The sequence below is a fragment of the Accipiter gentilis genome, chromosome 8, assembly GCF_929443795.1.
Source record: "Accipiter gentilis chromosome 8, bAccGen1.1, whole genome shotgun sequence".
Lineage (NCBI taxonomy): Eukaryota > Metazoa > Chordata > Aves > Accipitriformes > Accipitridae > Astur > Astur gentilis.
Window position 1 is genome coordinate 40,916,114 of NC_064887.1, and position 7,290 is coordinate 40,923,403.

At 56.0% G+C, this 7,290-nt stretch overlaps 1 protein-coding gene across 2 annotated transcripts in view; it reads right to left on the reverse strand.

The window, feature by feature from the left end:
• Positions 1 to 265, reverse strand: part of CTXN1 (cortexin 1) — a 43,293-nt gene extending 43,028 nt beyond the window's left edge. For both annotated transcript variants that reach the window (XM_049808286.1, XM_049808285.1), the window contains exon 1: positions 127 to 265. The gene's annotated coding sequence lies outside the window, so the exon portion shown is untranslated. The remainder of the gene's footprint in view (positions 1 to 126) is intronic.
• Between the last annotated feature and the right edge of the window lie 7,025 nt (positions 266 to 7,290).

Below are 7,290 nucleotides of genomic sequence, written 5' to 3' on the forward strand. Positions count from 1 at the left end.
CAGCCCCGGGGGCTCCGCTCAGCCGCCGCCCCGGTGAAAACCGCGATCAAACTTTCCCAGGAGCCCCCCCCAAATCTTTTTCTTCTCCGGTTTTTCCCCCTCCCCAAGACCTTTTCCCCGGCTCACCTGCAGCAGGCGGGGGCCGACACCCCCCCCCCCGCAGCTCCCCGAGCCCATCCGGACCGGATCAGCCCCGTTCCTATTCCCGTTCCCGGCCGAAGGAACGGAGCGAAGCCACCGCCGGTGCTTGCGGGGCCGGGGTTTGAATTCGTCCAACCCGCCCTGATTGGGCTGCGGAAGGGGGGGGGGGAAGGACGGAGGGAGGGGGGGGGGGGCCGGGGTGGGGCCCGGGATTGGGGAAGGGGGGGGGCGGAGTGTGGATGCGGGAGAGGGAGGGATGCGGGAGGGGGGGGGGGGGGATGCAGCGGCTGTGGAAAGGAAGGAGGGTGTGGGGGCCGTGCGGGGATGCGGGGGAGGTGGGAGCGTGGGGATGCAGGGGAGGGGTGGGGGGGATAACGTGGGGATGCGGGAAGGTGTGGAGGATGTAGTGCCGGGGGGGTGCGGGGGGATGCGGGGGGATGTGGTACCCCGGGGATGGAGGGGGTTTGGGGGGATGTGGTACCCTGGGGATGGAGGGGGAGTGGGGGGATGCGGGGGGATGTGGTACCCCGGGGATGGAGGGGGTTTGGGGGGATGCAGGGGGATGTGGTACCCCGGGGATGCAGGGGGATGTGGTACCCTGGGGATGGAAGGGGTTTGGGGGGATGCAGGGGGATGCAGGGGGGATGTGGTACCCTGGGGATGGAGGGGGTTTGGGGGGATGCAGGGGGATGTGGTACCCCGGGGATGGAGGGGGTTTGGGGGGATGTGGTACCCCGGGGATGCAGGGGGATGTGGTACCCTGGGGATGGAGGGGGTTTGGGGGGATGCAGGGGGATGTGGTACCCCGGGGATGGAGGGGGTTTGGGGGGATGTGGTACCCCGGGGATGGAGGGGGAGTGGGGGGATGCAGGGGGGTGTGATACCCCGGGGATGGTGGGGGATGCAAGGGAATCTGGTACCCTGGGGATGGAGGGGGTGTGGGGGGGATGCAGGGGGTTGTGGTACCCTGGGGATGCAGCGGGTGTGGGGGGAGAGAGGGGGATGTGGTACCCTGGAGATGGAGGGGGCAAGGGGGGGGTGTAGACATGCAGGGGGATGAGGTGCAATGGGGGTTGCAGGGGGTGTGGGACATGCAGGGGTATGTGGGACCCTGGGGAAGAAGTGGGTGTGGGGAATGCAAGGGGATGTGCTATTATTTGGGGTGGGGTGGGGGGGGTGATGCAGGGGAATGTGATGCTACAGGGGGCTGGGGGGGATGCAGGGTGGCGGGGGGCTGCAGTGGCTGTGGTGCTATAGCAGGACCTTGGGGATGCACAGGGCAGGGGGGGAAACAGCAGAGTAGAGCCATGGGGCTGCTGTGGAAATGTGGCGGGGGGGGGTAAGGTGGCTGCAGGGACATGTGGTGCTTTGGGGGATGGCCAGGGGGGTGGCAGTGCCATGGGGAGTGACCGTGGGGATGCAGGGGGCAGGCATGGCCTTGGGGGTGCCAGGGATGCAGCTCTGTGGGGATGCTCAGGAGGGGTGCAGGGCAATGTGGTGACTTGAGGGCTTGCTGGGGGGACACGGGGGGTGTGGAGCAGGGAGCAGTGCTGGGGGGGGATGCCGCTTGGAGGACGCAGGGGTATTTCGGTGGTGCGGGGGGGGCACAAGGAGTGGTGCTGCGGAGAGGATGGTGGCACCGGGGGACGTGCCATGAGGAGGGGTGGCTGTGCAAGGGGGATGGTGCAGGGGAGCCACAGAGGAGCGTCCCAGGCGTACCCCAGTATTTGTGGGACCAAAGGGGGTGATGTCGCTGCCAGAGGTCAGAGCAGGAGGGTGTGGGTGGCACTTCTGGGCAGCAGAGGGGCAAGGGAGGAGGCACGGCCAAGGGGATGCCGGGGAAGGGGACACAGCCTTGAAGTAGACCACTTGCTAGGACAGGCAGGAGGGATCCAGGCTAAGGCCCCACAGGATTTTTCGGTCAGGATAAGATTCCCTGTCAAATGCCAGCACGGGAATTACAGCATTGCTGCTGCTTGTGCCCAGCACCAGCTCGCAGCTGGGAGCATGCTTTGCTGTCAAAGATTAGCAGAGCTCCCCTGTCCTGCTGGGGCATCTCCAGGGGACTTGCAGGGCCAACCCGGGGTGACAGCAGGGACAGGAGAGCGGTGATAGAGCTGCCCGGTCCTCTCTAGCTAAGTGCTACCAGCACACCCTCAGACCATCCCTGCAGCCAAGCACAGTTGCTGCTACTGCACCACAGCCATCCCCTGGCTGGATCCATCCCTCCTGCTCTCCTGAGCAATGCACCAGAGCTGGCTTCTCGCACGAGCCCGGGAGCAGAGCACAGAGAGGGTGACCATGCTCCCCTTTTCTCTGTTTCAGCCTAAAGAGGTTTTGAGCTCTCGAGCCTCCTGTGCACGCTCCTGTCTTCCGTCCCGGCATCTTCTCAGGCCGGAATGTGTCACTTTTGGACTTTTCTCCTCTGCAATGGTACAGAACCAGAACAGATATACAGAGCAATAAATGTATTAGAGGGGCATTCAAAGCTATGGCTACTTCTGGTGGGCAGGATGGGGTTAGCACAGCTTCTGCTGATGCTCAGTCTGTGTTTGTGGGCCTGTGTCACACACACACACACACTCAAGTTTCTTCTAATGTTCCCCAGAGTGGGACCCCCAGACATAGCACCCGGCCGAGCGCTCTCAGCAGTGCTGGACTCGCCACTGACAGCAGTGGACGCCGCTCCCTCCCACCGGCTCCTTTCCCGGAGGGATGCTGGCTCTGGGGACCACAGAGGGTTATCCCTGTGGCATCGGGTGCTGAGAGCCTGAGGTGTGCCCAGGGAAGGTCACTGCAACGGCCTGTGCAGTGCTTTTTGTGATGCTTCTCATGTTAGCACAGACGCCTTCCTGCAAAGTCCTTTTTCTCTAAGTTTTTTTGCTCCTGCAGCACAGATTAAGCACTCGCTGCATGCTGGATCTGTGGGGTGTCACCCCTAGTCTGGCCGACCCAGCTCAGGGGAACCATAGATGAATTGGGACGGAAAGGGGTTTGAAACACTCCCAGACCAGCGCCTGGATGAAGCCACAACCGCACTGGCAGGGGACTGTCAGAGAGGAGCCACTTTCTCTCTGCTTGCCCTCCGTAAAGCGGCGGTTCCCAGGGAGGTGTGGGCTCACGCTGCCAGATGCATCACAGCTCCCCGGAGTCGGTCCCTTCCCCTGGATGGGTCCTGGGTGCTCCCCGAGGGATGCTCTGGGCACTCAGCAGAGCGGGCACGGTTGGTTTTGGGAGGACAGACGGACCACGTCTTTCTCCCTCCCATTCCCGTGGCTTCGAGAGCTGGCAAAAGCACCAGCTCCTCGCCTTCCCCTGCCCGGGTGCAGAGGATGTCGATGCGGTCCCAGGGTCTGCTTTAAAAATAGGTGATCTCAGAGCAACACGGTTGCATCTGTGCCACGGAAGATAAAATCCTGCGACGCTGCAAAGGAGTTACCACGCCAGCCTGGGGCTGAAGTCACAGGCAGGAGTGACCCTCATGTGTTCGGACCAAATCACACCAAATCACTCCCCTCCTCCGGTTCCTCTTGCATCTCCCAGGCATTGCAGGAGCTGCACAACCTTCAGGAGAAGGTGCAGGGATGAGACATAACTGGCAAACAGCAAAGGCAGGACCCTGCTGGAGCCGTGTGGCTCCTCTCCCGGGTGTCCTCGAGGGCTGGCATCTGCTCCCTACAAGCTCTGGAGCCATTGGAGATCAGTCCCCGTTCCACTTGCCAAGGGCCAGGATGAGTCACAGCTGCTACAAAATTCACACCTCCTGCGGGTCCCTGCTGGTTTTACCCAGCGAGCATACTTTGGCGCATGATATATCCAAGAGAAACCATTCCTGCTGGGATCTGGGGAGCCTTAACCTCTGTCCCCAACACTGGAAGAATCGTGAAGAGCCCTGTTTTTCGGAAAAAAACCCCAAAGCTCTTAGGGGACTGACCAGGTGCAGAGCTGAGGGGAGGTTCTTGCTGGCGCAACCTTTGGGACACGCTGGTGATATTTTTCCCTTCAAATCACAGAAGACGGCTGCCTGCAGCTCCTAAAACCCCACGTGCAGCACGGCAAAGCTCCCACCACACACATATTCCCCCATCTTCTCTTTCATCCTGCCCTGAGGCTGTCAGGACCGGCTTCCCAGGAGAGAAGCTGCTGGGCTGCATGCGTCAAAGCAAAGCCTGGGTCAGAAGTTCATTATGGGCTTCTCATTAAATGGGAAGAGGTGCCCATGGGTGAGACGGAGACCTTTGCTTCGCAGGCATTGGGATGCTCAGAGCAGAGATACGCTTTAAAAGGGTGCTCCCCCTGCATTGCATAGAAAAAAATCACCATTTGTATTTGCTTAAAATTTTCAGCCCTTGCTCTGGGAACAGCCCGAGTCATCGCATACCCGAGGAGGCTGACAGCATCGAAGAGGGAAAAAAAAAAAAAAAAAAAAAAAGACGTGGAAAAGTGTTGCTGTGCACCGCTTATGTGTATCTATGGTTACAGGAGATCGTGTCAGAGGATGTAAGACGTTACCGGGGAAATCAGACGTGATGGTGTCAATAGAGACTGCAGGAGCTCATCCTCCGTCAGGGCACAGTTCGGATGCTCAGTGCAGACCCACACAGCAACCGATGGGGATAAAAACAAATGCCAGCCATTTGGAGAAGAAACCATCCTACACACAAGAGAGTGAGGTGGGCCTGGCAGGGAAATACGAGTACCACCCGCTGCCGCAAACGCTTGGCACGTGTTCCCAGGGAAATTTAAGCGTGTGCTGAAGAGCTGCTCCTGCCTGGGCAGTTATTGCGTAGTTACAGACCTCGCTACAATTAGAGCTTGTCAGGATGTTTGAATCTAGCATCGCATCCTTTCCAAAAGCAAACATTTCTGGGAGAAAGGATTCTTTCGAAATCATAGGATATTTTCAGTGTATTTTAAGAAAATGGTTTCATTAAGTTTCTGCTGCATTTGCATTTTAAAAATTGTGATATTTTTGGATGTTATTCTTTTTCTCTTTCAAAATATATGTAAATCCCATCAAATAGTTCCAGTTACCAATTAGTAGTATTGCAGCAGCAGAGTGAAAATGAATGAAAGCTGCTTTAAAAAACACCTCAGTTGAAAGCCTACCAGGGAAATGCAAGATTTAGATCAAGCACAAAATAAAACTAGTGTACTCGTCTATTAATCCGTAGTCATTTCTCTATTAAGAGTTGTTTTGAAAACCAGCACTACAAAAATCACATGAAAGCGTGATGGTTTTTAAGGGCTAACGCAGATGTGCTGGATCCTGCCTCCCTGTGGGATTTCCAAACCACTTCCAGCCCTCCTCTCCGCTCCCGGGACATCCTTGAGAGTTTTCCCAAAGGTGTCTGCAAGCTTTTTGCGTCTTGTTGCTGACAGATATGGGCTGCGGCATGTTCAGCACATGCTCTAACCTGCTTCAGATTAGGCATGCTGTGTCAGGATGCTTTTGATTTTGGGCATCTGCCTCTAGACACTTTAACGTGGATGTGATGTTTGGAAGCGCTGAGCACTTTCCCTCTGGAAAGTAAATTGCTGATGGCATCTGCAGCTGCTGCCCAGATCATAATTCAGAGCTGACAATTGGAGTGTGGCTATTTTTTTAATGATGTTCCATGTCTCGGCTGTGCTACCGGCTCTCTGCTGATGCCATGCAGGAGTCACAGCGGTGACTCCGCAATTTAAAAGCCTGCACGTTTAACACGTGCACCTTCAGAACGCCCTCGTGCCCTGGGAACTGTCTCCCTGCACTCACGGAGCTCAGCCACGTGTAAATGAGACACTGTCCCACCTCAAGTTGTTCCCCCCACGCTAATGCTTCATTTCAGAAAGAACCTTTCGAAGTGGTATTTCCTCTCCATGCTTTCTGGCAGGGGGAAGGTGTTTTTTAAAGCATTTGCCTTAAAGAAGATTTTTTTTTCTTCTTCTTCTTAAATGTGGGGGTATAATCGCAGTCAGAAGAATCCACACATTTCTCGGTAACTCATCCCTCCAACAAGCTTGGCTAAACCTACCGTTTACTGTTCTTTTCAGTAGCACCCAGGGAGAACTTGCAGCACTTTGGGCTGATCTAATAAAGGAGAAGAATCATTCTGGAGTCATTCAACGCAAAAATGAACCCATCTCAGAGGCTTTGGCAGACGAGATGAGCATCTTGAGAGACAGCACAGAACACTTCTGTTCCATGGACCTGTACTTGGGCCAGGCAGGTACGTTCCTGAGATGAAATACACCTCATTCAAAAAAACCTTCCACCCCTAATGAACTGTTCTTAAACGAGGGTGATGCATTGGTCTTGGCACAGCACTTTCCTTGTAGCTGTAATTTGGCAGTGGACATTTTGTATGCTAAAGTCTGGAAAGAAACAACCCTCTGCCAGAAAGCCCAGGGAGGACAATTTCATCTGACAGCATGGGCTGCATCCCTAATGTATGCCATTTGGTGGAGGAACAGAGGACCAAAGTGCACCGAGGGAGTCACTGGGGACATGTCCAAGAGCTATCCCGATCATCATATTTCATCAAAATCAAGCATAAAACTTGGAAAAGGCTGAACAAAATCTTCAATGAGAAGTATTTGGTCTGCAACTAGACTGTCTCAACTCAAACACAACAGGATCAGTGGGGAAAAGCCCTAAGATCCTGGAGATAACAGACCTGGGAAGGTCTGAGATGACAACCTATCCCATTTGCCCTCAGGATCTCAAAACCACCCCTACGCCTTGACGGCGCGATGGTGCTTGATGCCAGAAGGGACAAGCAGGTCACCTAGTCTGTGGGCCAGGTACCTACGTATCTCATGACTGACCAAGACGTCTGTTGCCAAAAGCCATCTAATCCAGACCTGAAGACCTCTTTAGCAGGAGATACCACCATTTCCCAAGGACTTTGTCCCTGAATTTAATGGGAGCATTTGTAGAGTCTGTAGGCAGGACAGACAGGAGCAGACAAGGAACACCCCAGCTCCCCAGCCAGTGAATCCCAGGGGACAGCCAGGACACTGGCACGATGCCCTCGCTTGGATCCAGCACAGCTCGAGGGCAGCCGGGCCACCACAGGCTGCAACGGCTCTTGGTCTGCAGGGACAGTGCTCGCCGAGGGACAGGCAGCAATTACACGTCCGCAAGCTCACCTTGGCACGCTGTGC